Raw genomic sequence first — 23,373 nt, forward strand, 5'->3', positions numbered from 1 at the left:
CCCATAGCTGGTAAAGTCCCTCTCATGTCTTCTTCTTCATTACTGTGACTGCTTTCTTAGCCTCTTTGTTAGCCAACCAGTATTCCTTCATATGGTCTATCTTTTTATCTCCTTGTTTTTCTTGCCCTCTTTCTTTCTTTTGATAACATCCTGGACTTCTGCATTCCACCACCAGGTTTCCTTATTTGCCTTATTTCCACACCAGGTTCAATATCATATCTTTTCTGTAAGTCCTCACAAATGAGATTCTGAGATGTTGCCATTCTTCAACTCCATTTCCCTAATGAAATGTTAACACTTGAAATGCTGAATGTCAACATGCCAAAAAAAAATTGAAAATTCAGGAGAATGGAGAATCTCAAACATTGCCCTTCTTTTTCTGTTGGGAGGACAGGCCCCCCCACTTCCCCAATGTGGGGGCAACCCACAATCCCAAACTTATATATACCAAAGCTGAGATAGCCAGACCTCAGAGAAAAGGGAATATTTGTAACAATTGCCATCTCTGGCTTGGTATATATAAGTCCTTTTTTGGGCCTCTCTCTCTTCTCATTACAGAGATTCATTATAGCAGCTTGTGACATTTCAAATGGTTGCTTTCAACTCTGCCTATTTCAACTTCTTCCTGAGGTGTAACAACCCTGACTATCTCCTTAAACTCCTGTGCTCTTGCTCTAGTTAACTTTCAGCTCTTCAGCTTAGTCTCTGTAGACCTTAGAGCTTTCATTGACCTCTGCTTGCAAATGACTGTGGGCACTGGTGCTTTCTGCTATGGTCCTACTGTTTCACTGGGGATTGCTTTGCAATCTCTGATTCTATCCCAATGTCTTTTCCTTAATGGAAGGAAGTCTTCCTGAGTTGCATGTTGGCCAGTCTTATATGTGAGCTTATGACTGACTCTCTTTCTGAACCATGTGTTGGCAATCACCAATCCATTTGCCAGACAGAAGTCTAGAATGGCCTCTCCTTCTTTATTCCTGTTACCCCACCCATGTGGACCCAGTCCTCATATTCTGTTCTCAGATTTTCTCAGAATGTCTGGATTTTTGTTTCATATTTTTAGTCCATTTTCTTCATAAAACTTTAATTTTCTGGCAAAACATTGCCAAGCCTTTAAAGACTGAAGTTAGAAAATAATGACAGACATTTGAGTTTCAGATTTCATACCCTTCACAAAATTCATGCTAATACAAAACCTGTTGTTCTATCAACTTTTTATGTTTGTAAGAGCAGTATTTAAAAAATGTCCTTATGTTTTGGCCTTTTCCCCTCATTATTTATGGCTTTGTCCAGATTTCTTGCCCTAAGAGGTTGAGAGGTATAGCTATTCTCTCTGTCCCGATATGAGCATTCTGGTCCCATATTATCAACAGCAATTCAAGTTATCCTGCTTTATCTAGTAGGTATTACAACTGCTGCTTGAATGTGCTTTTTTGCTAGTTATATGATTGCCATGAGTTTATATCTAATTCTGAAGACAGCCCCCCCCCCCATCGTCTTCTGAAGACTCCCCTTACCAAACATCATGTCTAGTCTGTCCTGCCCTGAGTAGTAGACTTTAGAGCCTAATCAAAGTGGCTTTCCTACACTGTTTTTCCATCCTGCATCCTGGTTACACAAGATGTCCAGCCTAATTCTTAGCATCATGTCATCCACTTCCAAGTTGCATTATGTCAGTGAACATGTATTGAGTATAGCAATCCTTAGTTTATGCTCGGCCAGTTGTTTTTGTTTTACATCCAGCTTTTGTGTAACAGAGCTATCTCAGGTACACCAGGCTGGATAACTGGACACTGGACAGCCAGTAGATTATTGACTGTGGGCTGCTGGGATTTATGGCAAGCACAGACTGAACAATATGTGCACATGGACCCCTCTCACTATTAGCATGAGTTTCTGATATAGGACAGAGTATTTTAGAGTAGGCCAGGTCCTCAACCCACTTATCACAAATATCCATGACCATTTTTGGTAACATCAGTCAACTTGACCAAATTAACTAGAGGCAAATTTCACAGTCAAGTGGCTAGCCCTGATGCAGGGAACAGTCCATGATCCATGCTGTCCTATCTGGAAGGTACTGTGCATCACAACTGATGTCTAAAGCTACTGGTCTATACAGCACTAACCCATGACAAGTATCATGTAGACTCCATTCAGTTTTTGGGTGATTGGGAGGTGGTAACACCAGAATATGTTTGGCAGGTGGTAGGAAACCCACAACAACATAGGGGGGAGAAGAATCAAACTCCACACCGGCATTGGCCAGAGGTCAGAATCAAACATTGTACCTTGTCTATGAGAGGTAAGGATCTTAGCCATTATGCCTTTTCTGAAGATAGGTGAAATAAGGTCCCGCTAGGGTGGATTCTCATGAGCCTATAGGAGATTTCATCTTCTGGAAGAAGCAATTCACTGACAGGAAATACCTTATTTTTTGTTCAGTTGTCAGCACTCACTTGGCTATTTGTTACTACTGAAAATGTAGGTTACTATAATGTACCATTCATGAGGAAATCCTGTGGACCTGTGTGACTGCTATTAGTCGGAACGGTGAAGGTTGCCAATTTCCAGGGCCTGAAATTAAGATGCATACCCTGAGGATTCAAACACCCACTCTTCTTCCAGTTTCTGAACCTCAGGCATCTCTTTAAATTGGATGAAGTAGCAACTAAGCTTGAAGTCTTCTCGCAAATGCAGATCCTAGGATGTACTTCACTCCTCAACTTTAAACAAGTCTAAAGATTTGGATTGGGAAATGATCCTTTGCTAGAGGCACAGCACCCTGGTGAAAAAGCAAAGTCCACTACATGTGAAAAGAACTTTTGAAACAGAGTCAGCATGGAGATCTTGAGCCCAAGCATTTGGTCCCCAACCATTTGTCACATACTCAGCATCATTTCCATTCACTCCAGATGCCAGACCTTGACAAATGCTGTATGCATTTCTCAACATCTGTGGGTTATGGGACTGAAGCAGACAGCAAAAAGTTCTGATACCATGCTATGGCTACAGACAATGTAAGCATCTGTGGTAGCCTTTGTAGATCAGTGTGTATAGTGAACCTATCCAGCCATTGTAGTCAGGGAGCATGTGCATATAAGTTACCTGAGCACGTGCGAGATCAGTGCCATTTTGTATAATCATTCAGTGTGAGTGCAAGCTTGAATGGAGATGCACATGTGAGTGTGTTAGAAGTAATGAGTCAGTCAGTAAGCATATGAAGTTCAAAGTGTATGTTCCAGTTACAGCTCTTGATGTGTTTATGTACAATAAATAACTTGAATGCATACCCAGCCTCAGTGTCTCATTTGAAAACACGAGACATGTGACAGTCTTGACTCATGATCTAATGATTGCAGTGACACTTTTCAGACCCGGGTGTCTTTGTCATTGACTCTAGTACTTTTCTAAGCAAATGCTGGAAAGAGATCTAAAATACACTACAGGTTAGAAGGAATGTGGCACCACTGCTCCATGCATTCTATAAGCCTTACCATACCTACAGCATGCATGACTTAATCAAAGGAACATTAACTGTGAATGCTGACATACACCTGCAAAAGGAATGTAGTCAATGAGGCAAATGGAGTAAGCCACCACTAGCAAGAAAACTTGACATTTTTTTTTTAAATAACAGATACCACAGAAGGTAAAGAATGGATCTTTCCACATGCAATATCCACAGCAGAAGTCCTTTCAAAGTAAAATCTGGCTATATTATTTATTTTTCCTGTTAAAGTAAAATCTGGCTATATTACCTTTATTAACACATTAGCAGAAATAATTGACTGTTTAGGATCTAAAAAATGCCATATACCTTCAACCACTTCTTTATGCGACCTTCGTTAACACCTTCTACTGCAGAAAGAGCCTTTTTAAAATTCATAAGAACACTGTTACATTCCTGCATCTGATGATCAAAGTCTTGTTTGCAGGCTGCTCCTTTATGTTCAGATGACTTAGGAGTGACTCTACTCATGTCCTTCATAAGGATCTTACTTCTATTACATTCAGGTTCTGCCTTGTTTGAAACAGTAGCTTGCAAACCACATTCTGCACTGTAATGCTGGTAAGACTGATTGCTACATTCACCACCGACAGGCATGTTTATGTCACTAACGGATGTGGTGGCAAACTCCTCATCTGAATACAAACGTTTATTCTGTTCCTCCATGTCTGTGGTTGAATGATCATCATTCTTTGTACCTAAAATAGAATCAGAATCATCTGATAACTGTAGATCATGACATTGTGCTGCAGTGGTGTGCTGAGTGGATGGATTATACTGCACACTGACAACAGGATTATTTATGGGACTGGAGAAGGTGTTGAACCTTTCCTCGTCAGAAGAGTTATCTGAATCTGAGTTATCCATAGTTATGCTAAATTCAGAATGTTATCATCCATCTCAACTGACAGCCATAGATTATCATGAAATTTATATTTCATAACCTCTTCAATGTGTATCTTGATGTTAAGTGCTTTGTGGACTCAGCAGGGTGTATCAATAAAATACAAAGTCTACAGAGGCTGTGGTGGTTGAAAAACTGAGAACAGTATTTAAAGTGAATGTACAAAGAGCGTCTTGTTCAAAACTGGAGAAAACTCTAGGACAACACAGCTTTCCAGAATTTGACTTTGTTAAATTGTCTACTCTTTCTGTCCATTTGTCTACAGCTTCTGTACAAACCACAGTCTAGTGCTGTTTTGGTATTCAGCCTTCTGTTTAAAGGTCAGATTTCTTTAGACAGCTGACATGGCAATCATTGACACTTACACCAAAGACAACCAAAGATGAAGGTTCTTTTGTTTTTAAAAGGCAGACAATGTACTTCAGTTTGACTTAATATTATTCTTTGTTAGACAACACTTGGAAATGCTATCCTCCTGTGTTTTGTGGTGTCACATCCAATTCCCAGCTCTAATTCAGCTTCAGAATCAAAAGGAACAAGCACTGCTGCATGTGTAAAAATCACAACCATGTTTACACTTTTCTTTTTTTTAATACAGAAACTGGGAACTGCCAGGCAGCACTTAGTTTCACTCTTAAAGAATGCTCGCATTCAGACCTTTCAACAGCACTGCAAGTACTGTAAATGGAAAAAAATAAAAAGTAAGTAACTCCCAGCAAATACAACAGAATATCACATATAAAAGCTCATACTGATGTTTCTATTTTCAAGACAAAAAAACACACAAATACAGCAGTGCTTCCCCATTCAAACATGTTCAGTCATACTTTGAAGCACACGCTACCAAACTTTACCTACAATATACATCTGCGAGAGTATGACTTCTGGACCATTCTGTCTGCTGTTGAATACCATGTCTTGACTTCAAACAATTGTAACAGAAAGGCATTGGTAAGAACGTATACCTGAAACATTTATATTCCAGATTAGAATACTAGCCCAGCACCAGAAGGCTAGTGTGACGATAGTACTGCCAGCACAGCTAGCTGAAATTTTGTAAATAATTGTATGTCATTTGTGAATATCAAATGGATTTATACATGATGCTTGTGATACAAATTTATGAGAACTGTATGTCATCTGTATATCAAACTGATTTGTATAGATGTTTGTGTTGAAAAGGTATTTTAAAGTGCTTGTGTTTGAAATGCATCCACAGTGTGCCCTACTGGAGAGAACAGAAATGTACATTCACTGATGTAACTGTTTAAATGTATATGTTTTAATAGAGGAAACTGGAAGACAGGAGGTTAATCTCAGTCCAGCAAACTTTAAAATATAGCTGAAACTGAATCACTTTATGGGCTACGACATAAAGATGCTATCTCACAGGTTTCAATACAGCCAGAGACACAAAGACTGTACTAGGAAGCTTTCTGTATTGTCTTTGGGGTGAAATAATTACTACTCTGGAAGTGTATTTACTTTTTATTTGTTATTTTATTTTACATTTGTTGACCAGGAGAATCCAACTGGATGCATGTCCATTTTCAACAGAGGCCCGGGGAAAATAGCTCCATAGTTTGTTTATATACAAAGTCATTTAACTTGTACAAAGTCACTTCACATATACAGAGAACAAGCACAAAAATAATAATTTAGCTTACAGAGAAAGAATATTTTTAGCTTGTAAATTGTAGCAGAAGGACACGTTAGTTGTGTGCTCAGTAATATCTACTTGACCAGTAATATTATAAAGGGGAATATGCATAATTTACCAAGGAATATGCATGAATTCCCAATATTGTGTTTGAGTATGGTGGTTTTAGAAACAAATGGGGAGTACAAAGAGTAGAAGAGTTATTTAGAGCATAGTAAGACTGCTAGTAGATGAAGTAAGTTACTATGAGGAGGATGAGACAGCATTTGCTGAGGTAAGGAAACAGGTATAGAGGGTCAACCTGGGGGAAGGCATGGGCATTGTCTTTTGATAAAAAGGTGTTCCTTTGGTAGTAGTTTAAATTTAATGATTGAGTTTGCTGAGGTAATAGCAGGGGGCAGTGAGTTCAAGATTTTACCTATGTAGTTAGGAAATAGGGAATCACCTGCTGAGTTGTTGGATTTGGTTATTTTGATACATGTTTTGTCACTAGAGCATAGTTGTCTGAGGTTTTCTTGTAATTTAAGCAAATTAGATAGTGCTGGTATTTTTTCAGGATATAGTAGGAGTTTCTGAGCAAAGACTACTTGATGGAAGGTAATGAAATTTGGAAGTTCAAGCCAATTTAGTTGAAGTAGTGATAGGCAATGGTGGGAACGGTAAGGAGCATTTGTGGCAAATCTGGCAATTTGATTGTAACAGGTGTCATGTTTTGTAATTTCTGTTTTGGATAGGTTGGTGATGATGGGAGCAGCATATAGAAGTGTGGATAAGAGCAGAGTTTGAGCCATGGTAATTTTAGTCTGTTGATTTAGGTATGTTTTATTTTTGTACAAACAGCCTAGTTTTTTGTGTATATTTTTGATAGTTTGATTTATGTGAAGGTTAAACTTCAGTTTGTTGTCAATTGTGATACCCAGTAGTTTTGTGTGGGAGTCTGAGGAGATAATGGTACCATCACTAGACATAATACTGAAAGTATCTGCCTCTAAGTTGGATTTATTTGGTTTGAAAATTAATAATTTGGTCTTTTTGGGGTTCAGTAACAGATTATTATTGAGAAACCAAGCTTCAGTGTTTTTTTTTAGATTTGTTGGATAATGGAGAGGAGTGTGAGAGGGTTGTTGGCTGAGCAAACTGGTGTTGAGTCGTCAGCATATTATATGACAGTTGCATCTTGAGTGATCCTGTTGAGATCATTAATGAAGATGGAAAATAATAGAGGGCCTAAGATTGACCCTTGTGGGACTCCAGTTGTTATAGGAAGTAGTATGGATAGTTTGTTATCCCACCTGACAGCTTGCTGACTACCTAGTAGGTAATTCTGAAACCAGGCTAGTGAGTGATTGGATAGTCCAATGTCTGAGAGGGACTCAAGAAGTTTGGGATGGTATACCATTTCAAAGGCTTTTGATAGGTCTAAAAATATGGCTGATGTTTACCTAAATTCCTGTTCTGGTTGATGAGGTTAGTGAATGACAGGATGGCTGTTGTACTATGGGCTGGTCTAAATCCATGTTGGGTAGGAGTGAGAAGTTGGTTTTTAAGTAGGTATTGAATAAGTTGCTGGTGAATACATTTTTTCCAATATTTTAGCTAGTGGGGATAATATGGCAATAGGGCAATAGTTGGTAAGGTCTGTGCTGGTACCACCTTTATGTAGTGGGGTGACATACGCTGTCTTCCAGATTGTTGGAATTTTGCTTTCTGTTTTTGATCTGTTGAGGAGAATTGATATTGGGTAGGCTATCTCATTAGCAGCCATTTGAAGGTATTCAGCAGGAATGCAGTCAGCAGCTAGGGTAGTTGGTTTGAGTTTACCTAACAGTTTTTTGACATAATCAAAGTGGGAATAGGTTTGAACTGGAAGGTGGAATTGATACTGCTAACAAGCTTAGAGTTGCAAGTAGTAGATGTGGGTTGTTGATGAACTAGTTTTGAAATGGTTACTATGAAAAATCTATTAAAGGCTTCTGGAATGTCAGTGCTATCCTTTACAGTAGTTGGTGTTGGGGTAATGGGTTTGCCAGGGTGGAGTAATTTATTTAACCCTGCCCAGAGTTTTTGGGGGTTGTTTTGGTGTCTATTTTGCAAATTGAGAAAATAATTATTTTAATCTAGTAGAATTAGTTTTTTTGTTTCGTTTCTGAGTTTTTGGAATTGTTGTTTGGCTGCTATTGTTTTAGTGGCTCTCCACTGATGCCAGTCTCTATTTATTTGAGTTATCATGGTCCTGGTGATCCATGGGGCTATTTTAATTTTTAGTTTACTTGTATGAGGAGGGGCATGGGTATTTAAAATTTTTAGGAAGGTAATGTTAAACAGATCAACAGCTTCATCTAGTGGGAGTGTTTTTAGTAGGTTCCACCTTTGGTATTGTAGTTCAAGTTTGAATTTACTTATGTCGAAGTTTTGTTTGTTCCTAATGGTGTGAAGTACTGGCTCAGAGTTGGTGTGGGATTTGAGTTTTAGTAGGAAAGTGGGTTGGTGGTCACTGAGGTCATCTGGTAGGACAACCGCTTGGTAGGATGTAATGGCATTGTTTATCAGTATCCCGTCTAGGAGGCTTTCTTTGCTTTTATTATTACCTAGCCTTGTGCTGCACTTAATAATTTGGGAGAAGTTATAAAGATTTATAAAGTTGGTGGGGTTGGTACTGGAGCATGTATGCCAGTCTATATTAAAGTCACAACAGATAATTGTTTCTTGGGGGAGGTTTTGATTGGCCCAATGTAAAAGAGCTTCTAGGGTGGGGATGTTATTACCTGGTGGTATATACTCTGTAATAATATTCAGAGATTTTTTTATCAGGAAGTTCAAGTTTTGCTAGCAGTAGTTAGAAGACATTAGAGGGAGTATAGGAGGGTTAATAATGGTAACCTTTAGATTATTTTTGTAAAGTAATACTACACCACCCCCTTTTTTGAATAGTCTATCATTACGTATTACATTATAGCCTGGGAGAATAAATTCACTGTTAATAGTAGTAGGTTTTAACCATGTTTCGGTTAGGGATAGTAGATCTGGGGAATAGGTGTATATTAGAGTATGTAGCCAATGTACTTTATTATTAATGCTACATATGTTTAAGTTTAGGAATAGTAGGCTATTCTTTGGTCTGGAGAGTAAAGTTAGGTTGTTAGGGGTGGGGAGGAAGGGGAGTTCATGTCAGGGTTTGGGCCTGGGGTAGAGTGTATGTCACTAGCTAATATTAGTTGGTGCCTTATATGGTGTAGGAGTTTTGATAGCTTAGTAAGAATGGCTATGTACTTGTGTGTGGTAAGTGACTTAGTAGTGGTTTTAGTAAGTGTTGCAGGAGATAGAGGGATTCTCCTATAGTGGTAACAACTTGAGGGTATGTGTAGGCTATAGTGTTTGTTGTGAGTGGAGTAGGTGGATGTATGTTGTGATGGGATAGTAATGGTAGTAGGAAGAGTGAGGTGATAAGTTATAGCTAGTAGTGCAAGAGTGATGAGGTTGAATACACATGTTGATTTGATGTAATGGAGTGTGTGTGGTAATTAGTGGGAGGAGTGAGTAAGTTGCAGTATAAGAGGATTGGTAGTTTATGGTTGGGCTGTTATGTGAATGGTTTGGGGTTTGTGGGAGGAGTGTATAGGTATAAATCTGAAGGTAGTGGGGGTGTGTGGGAATTGGGGGCAGGGTAGGGGAGCTGAGTAGAGACATGCAATTGTTTTATGACTTCCAGTACCTGACACAGATCTGAGCAAAAGCTATCATGTGTGTATTTTTACAGGTAGATGCTAAATCCTTTCAGCTTCCAGCAATGGGGGGTTTGCCTGGGAACTAGAAATCAGATGACCAGAAGTGATGTCATTTTGCAAGCTGTCCCAGAGGTAATATTTTGGATATTATATTGAGAAGTCTCTTAGTGAGACTGAGCATTTTGTATTCTGTCTTGGGCCTGACAACAAGAAGGACAATTCATCACATCATCTGCCTTGCTCCTTTAAGTAAGTGGGGAATAGTAATTATCTTAGATTCAGTCAAGAATATACTGAATCTTATTTTAGATATTGCTTTTTTTATTTGTCTGCAGCTGTCCTTCAATGTTATTTTAAATATTTCCTGTGATTTTGAACTCTGATGTCACTGTGAATAGATATTTAGTATTGTCTTGTTCTTTCATTATTTATTATTAAATATATTTAAACCTTTCATTATGTCTGATCTTTGTAGAGTGGTTTAAGTTTTCAGAGTAGTTGCATATTTATTTAGTGACACTGTGTGGGCTACTCTTAATAGCCATGCTCTTGGTCAAACTACCATTTGTATTAATATTAATTTCACTCAGTATATTGGGTACCCTTGTAAGGGTCTTAAGATAGCTGGCAGGAGTGCACTTGCTGGTGGTGGTAACTACCTTATAGTCTTGGCAGAAGGGGGCACAGCTAGTAAACCTGTGTCAGCCTTTCCCAGGTGTGTGTGTGTGTGTGTGTGTGTGTGTGTGTGTGTGTGTGTGTGTCAGCTACTTGGGCAGGCACACAAAGCAATAGCTGGACAGAGAGGTTGCTAGAGGTCTTGCCTTGGATGCTCGGCTGAGATGTCAACTCTACAGTTGTGCCAGTGGGAAGCCTTACTGGGGATCTGCAGAAAGAGGGAGAAACCAGCCCCAGACTGACTGTGTTCCCTGTGTGCTCTTATGGGAAATTGTGCTGATTATACTTGATGCAGAGAGCTGCATCTGGAAATACTGGTGTGTACCTGTTATCCTCCCAGTGAACTTTCCCCACATGTGCCAGTGGTGAGGATTGAGGCTCCTTGATTACTGGCACACAGGTGGGGCATCACAGCTAGCAGAGAGGAAAAAAGGGGAAAACTGAAAGACAATCAGTTCGCCATTTTTAGATAGTCCTATACTCTGCAGGTAAGAAAGTAGAGGAAGCAAGTTGTTGGTGGTAGGACAATGGGCACTGTGAAGCTCACGGCATTCTCACCTCATAGCATAGTTAAAAAAGAGTGAAACACAACACAAAAACCTAACTGTGATGGAGGTCAGGAAGAGATTTGCTGCCCATGCACTCCCACTGTACAGGGGAGAAATATGTGTGTAAAAAACAGGACAATAATAATGAAAAAAATACATAGTAAAAGTACTGAAAACTACTTACAGGACTAAGGTTACCACAAGGCATTTGTAAATGGAAGACCAAAAAGTGCTGACTGGAATCAAATATGGCAGTGTTTGTTGCTCAAAACCAGCAGTCTGATTTTTTGGTGGGGACATATTTGAGATCAAGACAATATTATCTAGTTTCTCTAGAGGGAAGAACAGAATAACCAGTTTAAATACTCCATCAATGTAAAGAAAGTGAATAACAGAGTACATCACCATACAGTAAAAACAGAAAGCAGTTATACCTCATCAGTGATCTATAACCATGCCTAGTAAAAAAAAATCCAGGACCATAAATGTCCAGAGATATAGGTTCATAGGTAGGTACTAGGCTATCTGCCCAAAGGCATTTATAAGCCTAGCTAGAATGTGTTGGCTTTCGCCACCCCCTTAGATTAGTTCCCTGTGCCTCTGTCCAGCAGAGCCACTGAAGTGATCCCTGGGGTAAACTTTCTGTTTCCCATCCACTCATCAAGGTTTCTCTTGGAGAGTATTAGTGAGGAGCTCTGCCCAATGTACATTGGAATCTTGTTCCAAAGCATGGGAAGTCTCTGTGACAGGAATCTATCCCTCCAGCATGTCCTATTTATTGTTGTGGTGAGGTTTAGATCCCTAGAGAGTGTGGCTCGAGGGGATAAGCTTTTCTTTAGGTGGAGCATGTCCATCAGTTCTGGGTTGGACATGGCCTTGTATGTCAGGCAGAGATCACCTCTGAGTAGGCGGTATGCAACCGAGTACAGCTGGAGTTTCTTCAGTCGAGCTGCATAGGGCATCTATTTGAGGCCAATGATCCTCTTGGTGAGGTACTTCTGTGGTCTTTCCAGCTGTTGAAAATGTCTTGTAAGATACATCTCAAATGGGGCATTGAACTCTATGATGGGTCTGAAGAGCGTTGAGTAGATGGGCACAATTACCTCTTTTGATCTGGATGCGAACCCGTTTGTGATAAGGTGTGCCACTTAGAAGGATTTTCTAACCACTTTGACAATGTGATTATCAAAGGAAAGTTTACTATCTACTTGGTCCCCAGATCCCTTATTACGTCTTCCGTATTTAGGGGACTACCACCTATGTGGTAGATTGTGGGTACTTTGTTTTTTCCAAAGGGGATGACTATGCACTTTTTGGCACTTAGCTTGAGGCCATGATTTTGACACCAGGTGTCCGTCTCAGTGAGACCCTTTTGGAGGATGTCTGTGTCAGCCACAGAGTCAATTATAGCCCCCAATTTGCAGTCGTCTGTGAACTTGGTCAGCCATAGTCCTCTTGTGCTTGCCTGCACTTCTGAAATGTATATGCTGAACAGGAGGGGTCCTAGGACTGAGCCCTGAGGAACGCCACTTGTAACCGGTTTAGAGTCAGACCTAGCTCCCGCAACTCTTACCATGTGGGTTCTGCCTGTGAGCATGTTGGCAACCCATCTTGTGACATAGGGGTTTATGTTCAGGCTGGTGAGCTTGTTTATAATACCAGAATGGGGAATGGTGTCAAAGGCCTTTGCGAGGTCTAGGTAGGCTGTGCGTACCACCTTTCCCTCATCTATAGCCTTGGTAACTGTCTCAAAAAAGTCCACCAGGTTTAGGAGGCATGATCTGTCCTTAACAAAGCCGGACTGGGTAGGATCCAATGTTTGGAGGTTCCCAATGTCTCTGTTAATGAGTTCCATGATGATGCGCTCCATAGCCTTGCAGACCAAGCTAGTCAGGCTTATAGGGTGATAGTTCCTGGGGTCTGTTTTGGCTCCACCGTTGTGAAGCGGAATAACTGTTGCTGTGCGTGACTGTATGGGTATGTAGCCTGTGGACAGGCTGAGTTTGAACAGTGTGTTTAGGTGAGGAGTTAATTAGTCTTTGAGCTCATGTAGGACGCAACCTGGGACACTGTCTGGTCCCATTGATGCTGTGTTTTTGGCTTTGGAGAGGGCTGTTTTAACCTGAGTGTCTGTGATTTCAGGAGCTCTACATTCTTCTGGTATGGTTATGGCCCCTTTTGGGGGTGAGAGGGGGGTGAAGTTTGCGCTGAACCTGTCTGTCAGGATGTTGGCAATATCGGTCAGACCAGTCACTTGGATTTCTGGGCAACAATCCAGTTAATATATATGCAGACAACTACAACATTTGTGACTTGTAGTTTTTCAGTTACATGGTCAGTTCATACATTTCTCTTTCAGGTTGCTGCAAAGAAATGACTGAAAAATGAATTTCAATTAATCAGTAGAACATCCTTGATACAAGGGAATAGGGCAGTAAGTACCCCTTGAAGAGGTCCTCTTCACATATGAACTGAAATGGTAAGTGTATATCTAGTTTATATAACTTCAGAGGCACTCTGGCCATTTGCAGTGGGTAACTATTGGAAAAAAGTCCAAGCAACTCATTAGCTGTCCTGTGGGGGGCAGAAGAACGTCTGAAAAAGTAAGGGCTGAGACAGCAGATCAAAAAAAACATTAAATTGTCAAAGAAGACCCAGCTCCTGGGCTCACAGTTCAAGCAATACAGCTTGGAAAAGGTGTCAGTCAACCAACTAGCAGTCATTGATATTCTTAAGTTTGTTACAGTATGAGTTTTTGCACTTTGTGACCTAAATACCTGAAGTTGTATTCTACTCAGCCCACATGGAAGATAAGAATGAGTGTGGGTAACTAAAAGCTGTAGTCACAGAAGGAAAAGTGTGCAGTAATTGTCCACACTACAGTAGGGGGAAGAGACACTTTTTCATCTCCTACTACCTTGATGAACTGATCAAGACTAGAAAAGAACAGCATTTACTTGAATAGCAAACAAATTACTCTCTGTGGTGCTCCATTTCCAGAAGACCACAAGAAATAAAGTATCCCTTATCATTAGCTCAAGAACTAGAAATGCGCCTGAAGAAGTCCACTAGCTCATTTGTTTCTCCAAGAATACGAAAGGCTGTGAGACAGATGTTGTAATATGTAGCCATCGGCAGACTCATATAACATCATAGCACAATAACTGTTATTCTGTTCAGTCCTGTTTGTTCAGGTATCACACTACTGCTTGGTTACATGATCAGAGCAGGATGGCTCTGGTCTTAACTCTCTTGAAGGGAGAGAAGTAGTGGCCGTAGTTTTGAATGGTTTATATGTATTCACTTTTCCTTGGGTTTGCCTTCTTTACACCAGAGACAGGTTCATCTGGCCTCCATAATCCATCAGTTATCAGGCACTGCACTGGGCCTGGCAGGATGGCATATAATCCCAGAATGTCACTGAAGCATTGTTGGGAGGCATCCAACACTACAGATCCTGATGATAGGTATCTGATTTTAGCAAAAGTTATGGGGAAGTAAGGTGACTCTACAACTGATGCTTTACTAATAAGTTGAATACCCTTGTCTATACAACAGGAGAACAAGACTGTAAATATGGTAGCAGTCATAATACCCAAGAGGCATGCACGTGTCTAGGTTTCATACCACCTTTACATCCCCATAAAGACTACCAATGCTATGAGCAAGTAGGCCCTTTCTATTTGATGGAATGACTAACACTAAAGCAATCAATCCCTCTGTGCAAGGACAATGGAAGACTTCTCCCATTTTTGTGGTACCACAAGGGTTTTTAACCATGTAAGAAATCAAGCAAGAACCTGTACCAGGAAAGCCCTTTGGCAAGACCACTATGAGTCACAGTCACCAACGTGGTACAAAATTAGGAGTCCCTTTCCCTGGCAAGGCCTCCTCCCACATGGCAAAATCCTTGGAAGACAGACTAAATGGCAACAGTCTGAGCAAAAGGTGGTGTTTCCCTGTGACAAAATTGAAAGAAACTCACTTAAGGAACATAGGCAATGATGTTCATAAAGCATTCATCATTTTCAGTGACACCATCCAGGTGTCCTATAAAAAAAGGATGAAGACCTTTCAGAAAGTTGCACTCCAGAATTAAATGTACCAGATGTACTCAAAGTTATAGAGGTGGAGAATGGGACAGATGCCTCTATTCTACTTTCGAACAAAGAAGACAGTAGAAAAAAATCCTCCTCCTCCTGCTGTTCAGAAGAAAAAAATCTCTACATGACCTATAAAAACTAGTGCAGCTCTGTTCACAAGAGCTCGTAAGATCTGCTGTTTCAATGAAACTGTTTCTGAAACAGACTTATTAACTACAGGACATAACTATCTAAAACCACATATGGTCTTACTAGCCTCTTGTGTGCCATCCTGGGGAAAGTCAGGATTACTGCAGTTGTTTCTGTACTGTCTGCCTTCATGGACACCTTACCAGTAGAGCTAGAGTAGGCTGAACTGCTAGGCTCTTAATCTTTACAGCTCTTGTCATTCTGCTGCAGGACTGTTACCTGTTGGAGAAATGGACTGGCCTAAAACAAGAGAAGCCATGGGGCAGGTGGAGCACCTCATATATACTCCAAGGTGGTCAAAGTCTGATTTTGCTTCTGTAAGTCTTCAGTGAGCTTTTGAAACACTTACCAAAGATGACTGAGTTAAAGCATCAGCTTAGTCAAAATGACATAAGGCTGTATGGAAGCCCACATAAAAAGCCATCATGATTTTTTTATTTTGTGTGTGTGAAGCCCACATAATAAGCTATCATGATTTTTTTTATTTTGTGTGTGTTTTTTTTTTTAAAGTATGTCTTAGGACCAGAATCAGGGAGGTCTGTCAAGTCTTCCAAAGCTTAGTTCATGAAAAATGAAGAAGTTAAATGTATACTGCAAACACTGATGGATCTTTTGCATATCCACGATATGAAGAGCACCAGAAACACTAGCTCCAAGGATTTAAACTTTGCTGGCAACATAAATTGAACATGCTGGTGAGACTGATAAGTGTCTCATAGGATCTCATGCTCTGGAATAGGCTCCCCATCCATGTGAAGCAGGGTCCATCCCCAAACTATTCAAACATAACCTTGACCATTTGATGGAAAATCGAAATTCATCCCAAGTCTGAGCCCAATGTCTCTAATAAATGGAGGACAACAGTAAATATCCCTAAATCTTCAGAAGATGAGAAGAAAATGCTGTTCAGCAAAAAGCTGTTCAAGCTCCAGCTTTGGTGCAGGACATGACTACCAGTAATCTAGAGGAACAAAAAAATAAGTCAAATATACACGGAGCTGATTAAAATAAATAAAACGCTGAATGAATATATCAACTCAAATAACAAAAGGCTGAAAAAAATGAAAGCATCTTTAAACATATATTCAGATGAGCGTATAAAACTGTAAAAGTCAGAGGGTGAAATTAAGAAAAGGCTGGCTGAATGTAAGACTGCTCAAGAAGAGATTTTTAAAAATGGTAGGCTTAGAGGACAGACACATAGAGAAAACCTTAGATTTTCTGCTGTATCAGAAAAACTGGAAGGAACAGACTGTATTAATTTTATGAAGGCACAAATAAGCAATTGGACTGGTATACCATAGCAGGAGTTGTTAACTGAAAGGGAATACCATGTGTATGCTCCAAGCCCGGCCATGATGAAGCAGCCAAGACCTCTAATAGTAAAGATGCAATCCTACCAGCAGAAAGAGTTGATCCCAACAAAATTGTGGCAGAAGGATAAAATACTAAAAGTTTGAGATAGTAGAATCTTTGCAGAACATGATTACTCACTGTACAGCAGGAAGAAGAGGAGTAAATTTATTCAAGCAATCATGGAAAGTTGAGAAGATGTGAGATTCAAGCTGCTCTATTCAGCTATCTTCAAAATATTAAATATATAAAATATCTAAAAAGTCATTTTAGATGCAGAACATGCTAAGGAGGAAATACAAAAGTTTGTCCAACAAAAAATGAGCTATCAAACAGAAGGGGATTGCGCTTTTTATTCTTCTGATAATAAAGCTCATAGAGAGACTATGCCAGTGAAACCTTTTCCAATATTACAAATGAAAATGCTTGAGAGATAGTAAAAAAAGCACAAGAGTTAACTAGAAGAACCAGGAGTACACTGGAAATGAATCAGAGACCAGATGTGGGAGATGAAGAAGAAAACCAGCAACTCCGAAACTGTTGAATTAAATGTAGGATTACATAGCATCAACTCACATTTGTGAAATATAATGAAATAAGAAGTCCTGGAAATATTGGACTTTTGACTTTGTTAAACCTGTACAGAACCTCAAAACATATGCCCTACTTCATGTTATTAATGTCTGAAACAGCATTAAAGAGAGGAAAGAAAGAGGTAACTCTAAGTAAAACAGTCTTTTTTCTTAACGTTATTTTTATGAAATGTGACATATACTGCATATTATAAAATAACACTTTTTTCAGATCGTTTTGCATGTAATATGGATACTAAAGTAAAGAGTTGCATTTTTCCCTTCTTTCTTCGTTCTTATTCAGTTTTAAGAAAAGTAGGCACTGCAATATAAAAAGAGAAGAAAACTTGGACAAAACTGCATGATATAAGTACAACTGATATACCATCATGGCCCGAAGAAGATTAAGCACTCACCGTGTTTGTGCTGTGCAATTAAAGGTTTTATGTTTTTAAACTTTCTGGGACTGCCTGGTTGCTTTGCTGTGATACCTACAATATTATTTGAAGATGCACTTAGTTATGTATGTTTGTATTACCATAATAGGTTATGTGAGTGTTCTGTGTTCTGAGGTGTGTGTGTGTGTTTCTTTTTGAGGGTTTTATTAAAACAAAAAAGTAAAATCTATGACATGGATTCAAATGGATATAGCAAAAAACAACTGTAGAAAACATCAACCTGCCAAAGATTAGAGTATGCATGTAACACAAAAGCTGACAGTAGACATTTTAAAAAAGCTGTTATGTCTAACAGGTGAGAATAATAACTTCTTATCATAATGACAACACTTTCCATATTATAACAAACACTAAAAATACCATGCCAAAGAGGAAAACTGTATGACTGCTGTTAAAGTAAAAATAAGTCCCAACAAACTGAATTGCGATTGCAGTCAACAGGTATGGCAACAATAAAATAATCACAATCATAAAATATAAAAAACACATTTAATTAAGAATGGTATATCAATCTGATGGTAAAACTGTGATTCTCCTAACATTTGATACATGCTGTCTATATAGGCATTTCTATCCATTATAACAGTGGGGCCCTCCTTTGTCAGCCGGTCTGATGACTATCATATCTGTTTGTAAATTTTTAAGTACACAATGTTCATTATAATTCAAATTAATTTTTTCTTTCTGTTTTTACCGTGAGCATGCTTATTATCATAAAAAGCGTGTAAGTCGTCTTCAACCATTTTGCTAAAGGTTTCTACAAGGGATGAGTATTGGGCATGTATAAACTAGACCTCTTAAATATGTTAGAATCACCTTGTATATTATCAGCAAATTGTAATTTTAACATAGCATTTCACATAAAACATGTAATGTCCAACATGGTCTCTAGCAAATCACTATTGGTGGTGGGAATGAAAGAAAGATCCTTGTTCAAGCCATTCAGTTCATCTGTACTGAGAATTTGTTTGGATAGCTTCCATACTAGGGTGCTCCCACCTGACTCCACATTTTTTTTAAAGATTGAGTCGTTAGTCTCTCTGTCGATATCTTCCTCTTCTAGCTCCTCCAACTCTGTGAATGTGCCCTGATAGGCCCCTTTTCCATATTTATGGGCAGGGGAAAATGGGTGGATCATGGAAGGGTTGTAGTTGCAGCATCTAACAAACCATGTATTTTTAATGATATTTTATGTGGGCCATTTGCATATTATATATTAATGTTTTGTTATCGCTTTTATTTGCAGCCGTTTGCAATCAAGACATTGGCTGTATTTTGTGGAATGCATTTTCATGCTTATTTTTATGCACTATGAAGTTTCCTAATTGTTCACATTGCACACGTCAAATATTGAAAGATAGTGACTGTTGATGCTAGTAGTATCTTAAAGTTAATATATTGAGTGTTGTAGGAATGACATTCATATCCTTAATGTTTGCAAGTGTTTTAGAAGCATATGGGTTTTGCTGTAACGAATGTTTATTTTTCAACCAAATAGCAATCCGATATTATTTTAGTTGAATGTTAGCCTTTTAGATCTTGTGATAGTCTATTTCCATGAATTTTGAAACATTTCAAGTTCTAAGTGCACCCACTAGGAATTCTTGCTACAATGTAGTGATTTTTATCAGGATGTGATGTCATTCTATGGAATTATATGATTGGTTTCTTTATGTTTTTAAATGTTTTGTAACAGTTTGTTACATGGTCTGATGAAGCTATTCAGTGAAAGTGCTTACTGTTCGTAATTAAACATGTTTTTTATATTTTATGACTGTGGTTATTTTATTGTTGCCATACCTGTTGACTGCAATCACAATCAGTTTGTTGGGACTTTCCATATTATCTTTAAATGTGAATGGTCTCAGGTATATATATAAAAAAAGAAAGAGTAGCAAACTATATTAAAAATGCAGAGTGCAACTAGTTATTCCACAGGAGATACATTTGGAAAGAAATGAGCATGTGAATTTGATAAAGAAAGGTTTTCAGGATGGTTATTCAGTGGAATACCTGGAACAAAGGAAAGGAGGAGTACTTATATTAATTGTAAAAGGAGCTCCAATAGTGATAGAAGAGGGGAAAAAAAAGTAATAATGGTAGATTTGTAGTAGTAAGGGGCTCCTGGCATGGTATGAGGATTATGCTGGCATGTATTTATATTTACAGTGGCATGTATTTATATTCAATCTAAAACTGCTGTAATGGTGGTTAAGAAAATTCTGGGAGCAATCATCTTTCAGCGGGGAATATTACTTGTAGGTTGATATGTAGCAGTGAGGATGTTATCTAGAGGGGGCAGAAGGGAAAATATAACAAAAGAGGCTAGATTGTTGAAGAGATTTATGAAACTATATAGCATGGGAGATGTGAATTCAGTAGTAGGAGTTTGGACTGAATTTATTTATTATTCACAAAGATACAAAAAACTGGGCTAGGCCAAACAGAACTTCTATTTCACAGGAACCCATGCATTTAATTGAAAGTTCTGATATGCATTCAGTAACTACTTCAGATCACATGCCAATAATAACTAAAATACAAACGCAGGGTAATGAAATAAAAAAGGAGACAATGGGGCTTTTGCACCTATCTATTAAAAGAGAAGAATTTAAGGAATGGGTAATGGAACTTATTCAGATGTTATTAGGGAAGATAGAAATTTCTTTTTAAAATATATCTAGAATGGGATAAAATTGAAGTGGAGATTAAAAGTTGAGTGGAAATAAAATAAGAGAGATATAGTTGAGAAGTAACAAGAATAATTTAGAGAGACTGACAAAGGTTAAAGTATTGCAGAATATGATGAATCTCACAGACAAGAACAGGTGCAATTGCAGAGTGTTTTACAGAAAATAAGGGACTGCCTCAATAATATATATGACTTTTAAAAGATTGCTATTAAGGGGATGGTACAGGAGGTAAGAAACTGAAGGCTGTGTTTCACAGATATGGATGACAGGTTGCAAGCAGTGAAGGTGTTTTTGGTCCCTTTGGTTCTATATACAGGTTCAGTGTGCTTTTGTTGACTAAAGAAAAAGTTGTGGACAGTGAATGGTAGAGAGTTGGAGGATTTTGTCTGAGAGGGGGAGGGTGAGAGAGTTAGGTTGGATGGGTTAGCCCTTCCAGTGGAGCATGGTGATTTGGGATTTTGTAATTTGATGGAGTATTTTGAAACTGCACAGTTGTGGCTCCCATGGACTGCACAGGCAGACAGCTATAGTTTAGAATGGAGGGGATGATGATAAATTGGTGGAAAACTCATAACATGGGGAAAGACTGAGATTTTGGATGCACTTTCTTGTAGAGAGTGGTGTAGAGTATTCTAGGTGCTGGCCAGCATGAGAGTAGAGGGAGATTCTGCCAGTGGGGATGACTGTGGTTGGGGTGCATGCAGTGGACAGAAAGGAACTGACAATTGAGCAGGGTATTGGGAGCAGATAATTGGAGGGGAAGGAGTAGTGGAGTTGTAGAAGGCCATTAATTCAATTGGACTGTGATCTGGAGTTTGCCTTCCCTGTCAGAGATTGATGTAGTGTGGGCAGTAAAGGGGGAATGTGGGGTCCTGGTTGAAGGACAAGCACTGGTGGAGTTTTTGGTAGGTTCTAGAATGGAGGATGTTTTGGGAGGGGGATAATTGGTGGGGCATGTAGAATGTTGCATGATGGCTGTAGGGGGCATTCAAGGGAGGTTGGGGGGATTGGAATGAGAGACTGGATGGGCGATTTGCAGGGAAATGGTGGGAGGATGTGTGTATGACACCCAGGTATGCAGCAGGATTTGGAAGATTTGGGATCTTTGCTCAGAGGTGTGACATGGGTATTTTTATACCCCAAGCAGACTCCAGGGAGTTTTCCTCAGGTAGATTATTGGTGCTGGATGTGTGATGAGGAGGAAGGATGTAACTGAGAGCATGTTTTTGAGGGTGTTGTAGATTGGCAGAGTTGAAAAACTTCCTGCAGACTACTCTGTCAGAAATACTGGGTGATCAAACTGTTGTAGATGGGGAGATATTTTTTTGAGTTGTGATGCAGAATAGGAGTTGCCTAGACATAATAGGGTCTTGCTGAGTTTAACTATGGTGGCTGCCAGGGGGCAACTGTGGAAAGTGAAAAATCCAAGTCTGGGCCAACTGTACTAGAAGTGGTGAAGAGGGAAACAGACACTGAAGTGCTGGAGATGCGATTTTGGAAATGGGTAGGAGCAAATTGCATAGAGAAGAATGGGAATTGTGGGAACAATACATGCAGAATAATGTTTTGGTGAGGAATGAGGTTTAAGAGAGACAGGAAAATAACTATGCAATGGTTGACTGACAATGACTGTATAGAAGATTATAACTGATGTATAATGTTTGCATCTGAAAATCTGTCAATATGGTTTGTTTTCATTTATATAAATATGATTGCCTATGTCATAAGTGATAATTCAGTAAAGATGTCTTTTTTACAAAGAAAAATGAAGCAACACCAATCATTAGTATTATAGCAGGCTGTGGTTTTGCTAATCTCCTGGCTATAATTGCCATACAAATGTTATAATCATGATTGAGAAGTGATATCAGTCTATAATGCCACCAAATCCGGGGGGGGGTCCTTCCCCTCCTTTGGTTCACCACTACAAAGGTTCCCTCCAGGATTTTGGTGGGATATGGCCTTTGAGGACCCTTCTAAACAGAACTACCCAGCTATTAATATGTTTTTGTATCCCCAACTTCCATATTTGCTTTCTTCCACTGGAATCTGATCAGAACCAGGGGACTTGCACACTGAGACCAAAAACCTGTTCCATCAAGCTCTCTTTTAGAGAGTTCCATATTTCTCAAAAAATCCTTCATGGTAGTTTATAGTGCCCTTCCCACTTCCTCTTTCTTTTATAACTTTTTGTAAAAAGTTTTAAAAGTTTTGAAATGCCTCACAAAGAGAAACCATGGCATCCAACACCTGTCCTATGTGGACAGGTTCAGATCACTATCACTCTATTTGGTATCATACAGATTGCTCAGAGGTGATCTGTATCTTGCCTACAAGGCAATCTCAGACCCTGCTCTACTAGAGACACTCCATATCTGTAAGTCTAACTCCTTGCGCATTACCTGATTGAAAGGCTTAAATCTAATATGTGACATTAACAAAACCTGCTGGAGAGACAGGTTAGTCTTCCAGATGCTGCCCTGTCTCTGGAATAGACTTCTCATACACGTCAAAGTATATCGTTGACCCTCTTCAAGCGCAACCTTGGTGAGTGGATAGGAAACCATAAATTTGTCCCAGGGGTTCCACCTTTGTCCCTCACTGACAGGGCAACAGGTGCTGATTGAGGTTTCTTTTTGGGGATAAACTCTTGGCTAGGTCCATTAGCCTAGTAATCTCCTTTTTAACTATCTGCTTTGTTTTGGGGTCTCTGATCTTTGCTACCATTCTTTCGTTTTGTTTCCTTAATCAACTGGCAAGTATTTTCTGTGCTTTCAGGTTATTATTATTAAAACAAGTTTATGTAAGAGTTACCATTCTAGACTTATTTATTTTTATTTTATTTTTATTTTATTTTACAATTGTTTACAAGGATGGTCCGACAGGGCTAGTAGCCCATTTTCAGAAGAGGCCCAAGGAGAAAAGCTCCATACAGTGTAATAGATACAATGAGAAGACATATCTTGATAAATTTCAGACATA

Source organism: Protopterus annectens, chromosome 3.part1 (genome assembly GCF_019279795.1).
Source record: "Protopterus annectens isolate FY-2018-M chromosome 3.part1, PAN1.0, whole genome shotgun sequence".
NCBI classification, from domain to species: Eukaryota; Metazoa; Chordata; order Ceratodontiformes; family Protopteridae; genus Protopterus; species Protopterus annectens.